The following is a 6,367-nucleotide window of genomic DNA, read 5'->3' on the forward strand; positions in this document are numbered from 1 at the left end:
GGACTTTTGTGACCTTTATGCCAATTATATGATTCTGAATGCAAAAGTTAATGAGACATATGCTTCCAAAAAAGAGTGGAAATTTTAGATACCAACATAAATGCTCCACTGCTCATCCATGAAATATTGTCAAAGAAATAGCTTTAGCGGCAGCTTTTTTGTTGGGAATACCATACAACATTTACAAAACTTATCAGCAATGCAAAGGGAATAAAAAAGCAAAAATCACCTTGATCTAATTTAAAATAATTTATGAAAGTGTATTTTTCTACTTCTCCATGTGGCTTAATTCCTGCACCTCTTATTTATTCTGTCTGGGTATTAGTGTCCTCTTCTGTAAAACAAAATTTGGTTGAGCCGAACTCTAAGTTCCTTTGCTCTGAAGTGCTATGGTTTATGACATGTTTAAATATTTGTTTCAGATATGTAGGGAATATTCTTGGCAGTATTTCAACTTATATCTACTAAAGTTTTTCATTAAACATATCTCTTTACCAAGTTTTTAATATCTCCAAATATTTGTAGGGTTACACCATCATCCTCCAGCTCCTGGCACCATTTGGCTAACAACATTTTTACTTCCTTTCATATTTTTCATAAGTCAGTTATGCCTCAATAAATCTTTTTATTCATTCAACCAAAGCTTAATCAATTTATATCTCAATAAATATATGTTGACAAACCAACATTGAGGCTGATCCATGCCTTCCGCGACATACATACACACAGAGAAGGCTCAATCATTCCCTTCTTCAGGCTCTCTTACTATTTTCTTCATGTAACTTATATAGCAAATGCTTATCACTTAATTTTATTGTTAAATGTATAGGTGTTTCTCTCCTTAAAAGGGAAGGTCTGCTTCATTTATCTTGTGGCAGTGGCTAGCATAGTGTCATAGCAGGTACTAGATGGATATTTGTTAAATTGAATCTTCGTCTTCCGTAACTACACAACAATGATGACATAACTCTGATTGACTCATAACATTGCTGTTAATTATCAGAACTCAATGCAGTTATCTTCAGAATACAAACCTGACAAATGCAGGGAAATGAGATAACTTTACAATTACTTTCAGTGGTAAATATTAGACGTACTCTCTAATCCCCCCCAAGTTATTGCTATTTTTCAAGGGTTAAATTTAAATTAATAAAGACAGCCACAAATAATCCACCTCTGATGATTATAGTTCACTAAGTTTTATTATTTGGAAAGGTTACCACTTGGAAATGGATCATTTGACATTTCTCAGGGACTAAGTCAGCTGCTGACTATGTCTTAGAAGGAGTCCCTTAAATAGAGTAGCAAAAACTAAAGTGGGGAAAAACCAAATTTATGTTAATGAATCAACACTGTCAATTCTTACTGAGGATCTCCAACTTTAACCTTAAATGAGGTAAAGAAAGTTGAGAAGGAAAAGAAAGGTGGGGGACTTCCTTGGTGGTCCAGTGGGTAGGACTCTGCGCTCCCAATGCAGGGGGCCCAGGTTCGATCTCTGGTTGGGGAGCTAGATCCCACATGCATGCTGCAACAAAGATCCTACATGCTGCAACGAATACCCAGCACAGCCAAACAAACAAATAAATAAATAAATATTTTTTTTAAAAAAAAAAGAAGAAGAAAAGTGACAATAGGGAAGGAAAAGTGGTGGTAGGAAGAAGCCAGGACTGTGAAAGGTCATAAGGTTATAAAGAAGAGAACCTGGGGAACATCTGGTCTACCCCCACAATTTATACATATTAAAGAAGGCCAGTCCTGTTTCAGTTCCCCTTCTCCCAATCCCAAGCTCGGGGTCCATCAATGTGTACTGTCCACCTGCAGAGTTCAGAGCTCAAGTCTCCATCCAGAACAGCCAAGAGAACTGGCAAAAGGCCGTTCTGAAATTTGGAATGAATGAGGCTCCCTGTCAGAGGGTGGCCCAGGTGACCAGCCAAAGGGGTGGTGGGACACAGATAAAAGATTGGCCAAGGCAGGCTGCACCTGGATGATGCTGGCTGCATCTTCTATTCCAGGAGCTGGAATAAAGCTCAGCACCCATTCTGGCAGCAGACATTTTTTTCCCCCAGGCTGGTTCCATCTAATCTAGAGACAGGGTGGTGGTGGGTTCTAGCATTATTCCTTTCTAGAAGCAAAATCAAGCCTGGCTTCCTTTCTTCCAAGTTCCCCCTTTGAGGTCCTGTCCCCTCTACTTTTAAGTCCTTTGACCTGGTAATGGTCAAAACCATTTTCTTTCTCAGAAAAGAAAGAAAAATGCAAACAAAATTACCTTTTAAAGGACTCAACATTCATGACACAAAAAGTCTGGAGGAGGAAGATTGTTTGGAAGTTCACTTTGCATCTTCTTATTTTCTCAGCTTAACATAAAAGGCAAAATTATTCCCCATTCTCTCTCCCATGGAACTCAGCTGCTTTAAAGGAGTTTTGGACTAATGAAATACCAAAGATATTTTTAAAAGATTTAAGATAGAGCATATATAGAGAAAAATGCATAACATGTAAACAAACAGATTAATGATTTATTATGTCTCAAACACCCATGTATCATGACTCAGGTCAAGACATGGGGCATATTTGTAGCCCAGAAGCCCTCTCAATGCCCTTTATAATCATAAATTTATTCTCTAAATTGCCTCTTTCAAAATTGGCAAATGCCCCCAGAAGAAAGGCAGGACTCCACAACTGAAACTGTAATTCCCCACTATCATATGAAAGTATTTTTAAGTTGATGTTTTTGGTCCAGGTCTTAAGTTGTCTGCAATGGGAAAGTCATTCCAAATGATCTATCTAACGTTCCATTATTGAAATGGAACCTGTATGAGTCTCTCCTTTTGGTATTTATTCTTTTTGTGTCTCACAGTGATTCTTCCTCTCAGAGATAATCAAGGTGTCTCTCTGACAGCTTTTCGGCTCAATCAGTATCAATAACGCACATTTTTATTTACGACAGGGCTTTCTGTTACCTGAGCCAGATGCTATTCTAGATCTCTGGGCAGATTATAATAGGCAAAAAAGCCCATTTCCATGGAGCTTACATTATAGTAGGGAAAAACAGACGATAAACAAGGCAAAAAAAAATTAAAATATATTGGTGGTGTGAAGTGCTAAGGAGAAAAAAGGATAAAGCCAGGAAAGAGGATTGGGTGTTGGTGGTGGGTGATGTGGGTACGTCACTGAATAGATCATTGTGGGTCCTCATGTGTCAGGTGAACAGAGCCTGCCCCTCAAAAACATTGGTTCTCAGACCAGAGCAGTTGCCTGGTCTTGATCACAGCACCAACCTGAAGGAGAGTCGTTTAATCATAGAGAATGCCACCAGGTGCTCTATGAGTTAACAGACACTATTTTGAAAGGTTGTCAAATATTCTCTGAATCTCTAACCAATTGAAATGGGGGACCCCCAAGTGCAGCCGTGAGATTCTTATAACAGAGCGATAGACTATTAAAGATGAAAGAAGTGCTACCCGTGACCTGACGCAACCTTCTCATTTCAGAGTAGTGTGTGGGGTTAAGTGGCTTGTTCAAGGGCACACAGAGACTTGGTGGCAGGCCTGATGCTGGAGTCTAGATTGGCTGCTCCTGGTCCCCTTCTGCTTCCATTTAACCAACTTTTCACTTTGCTTCAGGCAGACCACAGGCCTCAGAGAGAGGGAGCGTGACCTCGAAGAAATAGGACTGGATGGAAAGTCAGAGGAAGAACATTTAGTAAAGGGCCACTTTGTATTGGGTGCAATTCCAGGATTTCCACTTTTATTGTCTTACTTACAACCACTTAAGCAAGGTTTTATGACTCTATGCCTTCTGATTCTTTTTTTAAGAATGAAAATATGACATATATTAATTGCAGACTCCTGGGTACCCATCCTTAATTCCATATCCCTCTTATTTTTCTGGAAAAGTCCACCATCTTGTACCTGATATTTCTTTAGCCCTTGCATGACTTCATATTATTACACTTCATGAGTATACTTTAAAGCAATAATGTTCTCAATTTTCAAAATTTTATAATAATTTTACTCTAAATGTAGGGTTCTGCAATATATTTTGCACTCGCAAAACATTTTGGACATTTATCCAAATCAATACATGAATTCTATTTCATTCATTTTTCCCTTTTAAATAGACCTTTATTTTTTAAAGCCCTCTCAGGTTCACAGAAAAATTGAGCAGAAAGTACAGAGGGTTCCTCTACACCCCCTGCCCCCACATGTGCACAGCCTCCCAGAATATCAATTCCAGTACCAGGGCGGTACATTTCTTACAACTGATGAACCAATATAAGTATATTATTGTTATATGAAGTCCATAGTTTACTTTAGATTCTCCCTTTGTGTTGTTGGTTCTGTGGGTTTTGACAAATGCATAATGTCATGTAACTACCATGACAATATCATACAGATAGTTTCACTGCCATAAAAATCCTACTCATCCCTCCTTCTCTCCTCACCAAACTCCTAGCAACCACTGATCTTTTCACTATCTCTATAGTTTTGCCTTTTCCAGAATGTCATCTAGTTGGAATCAGACAGTATGTAGCTTTTTCAGATTGGCTTCTTTCACTTAGTAATATGAATTTAAGGTGTCTCTGTGTCTCTTCATGGCTTGACAGCTCATTTCTTTTTAGCACTGAATAATATTCCATTGTCTGGATGTACTACAGTTTATTTATCCATTCACTTACTGAAGGACATCTTGGTTGTTTCCAAGTTTTGGCAGTTATGAATAAAGCTGAGATAAACATCCATGTGCAGATTTTTGTGTAGACATAAGTTTTCAACATCTTTGGGTAAATACCAAGGAGCATGATTGCTGGATTGTATTGTAAGAGTATGTTTAGTTTCATAAGAAAGTGCCAAATTGTCTTCCCAAGTGGCTGCACTATATTTCATTTATTTTAATCATGGTTTGAAATTCTGTTATTTGAATATTTCAAAATCTGTTTAACTGTTCTCCCATTGATAGGCAATTAGGTGGTCTCTAGTCTAATTTTGTATTCTTGTATATATTTTCTTTAGCACATTGTGAAATTTTCTACGTTATGAACCTAGATGTGGAATTTCTGGGTTACGAATAATATACATCTCCAACTACTTAACTGTGTATTTTCAAAGACATTTTGTCAATTTACGTGTCCTCTATCAATATATATCTCTATCATAATATACTGGGCCAGCACTTGGTATTGTCAGACCTAAGAAGTTTTTCATTCAGCCTGAGAGCTATGAACTAGAAATTCAGTGTTCTTTCAACTTGTATTTGTCTGATTATGGAGACTTGAGGATATTCTTATGTATATTGGCCATTTGATTTTTGTCTTCTGTGAATTGCATATTCATATGCTTTGACCATGTTAAGGCTGAGATTGTTTATATTTTTCTTACTCATCTGTAGGACTTCTTTATATATTCTGGATAATAACAATAATGACTAACCTCTACTGAGCTTTGTTTCTGAGTATTTTGGATATATTAATACAGTAATTGTCTCAATAACCTCATGAGGTAGGTAGTATCTCCATTTTGCAGATGAGGAAATTCAGGTATTGAAGAATTAAGTTACTTGCTTAAGATCACACAGCTGTCAGTTATAAATCTGTAATTTTTAACCAGTTCGGCTGGCTCCAGAAAAGCTTATACTAGAATACACCTTTGTCTTTTATGTGAATAGCCAGAGTGGATGACTTTCCATTTCACTTGCTTACTGGTGTTTTATATAATTAAAATATTTTAATTTAATTGAGATTAATTGCAATACCCTATAAAATTTACGATTATTTTCTATGTTTTGTGAAATGAATCTTACAGGATGTCAAGATCATAAAGATATTGTCCTATATTGCCTTCTAAAATAAGTTTTTAATTTCAAATTATGGAATTTGATGTCCCTGGAATTTGCTTCTGTGTACCATGTGAAGTAGCTATTTTATTTTACTTTTTTTTCCCATGTGGATATGGAAATATGTTAACAAAGTATATACCAAGGAGTTTATTCTTTCTCCACATTTTTTAAAGTCAACTCTCGTTTATCTAGTCACCTCGGGTCTGCTTCTGGACTTCCTTTTTTATATATAAATTTATTTATTTTATTTATTTTTATTTTTGGCTGTGTTGGGTCTTCTTTGCTGTGCATGGGCTTTCTCTAGTTGCAGTGAGCGGGGGCTACTCTTCATTGCAGTGCGTGGGCTCCTCACTGCGGGGCTCTAGGCACGCGGGCTTCAATAGATGTGGCACGCGGGCTCAGTAGTTGTGGCTTGCGGGCTGTAGAGTACAGGCTTAGTAGTTGTGGCGCACGGGCTTAGTTGCTCCGCGGCATCTTCCCGGACCAGGGCTCGAACCCGTGTCCCCTGCATTGGCAGGTGGATTCTTAACCA

The 6,367-nt window shown here is 37.6% G+C and overlaps 1 non-coding gene across 1 annotated transcript; it reads left to right on the forward strand.

Moving 5' to 3' along the window:
- The first annotated feature begins 1,434 nt into the window (after positions 1-1,434).
- On the forward strand, positions 1,435-1,507 carry TRNAG-CCC (transfer RNA glycine (anticodon CCC)). The gene has a single exon. It is a non-coding gene; the product is annotated as a tRNA-Gly (tRNA).
- The last annotated feature ends 4,860 nt before the right edge of the window (positions 1,508-6,367 follow it).

The sequence above is a fragment of the Lipotes vexillifer genome, unplaced genomic scaffold (assembly GCF_000442215.2).
Source record: "Lipotes vexillifer unplaced genomic scaffold, Lipotes_vexillifer_v1.1 C27492470, whole genome shotgun sequence".
NCBI classification, from domain to species: Eukaryota; Metazoa; Chordata; class Mammalia; order Artiodactyla; family Lipotidae; genus Lipotes; species Lipotes vexillifer.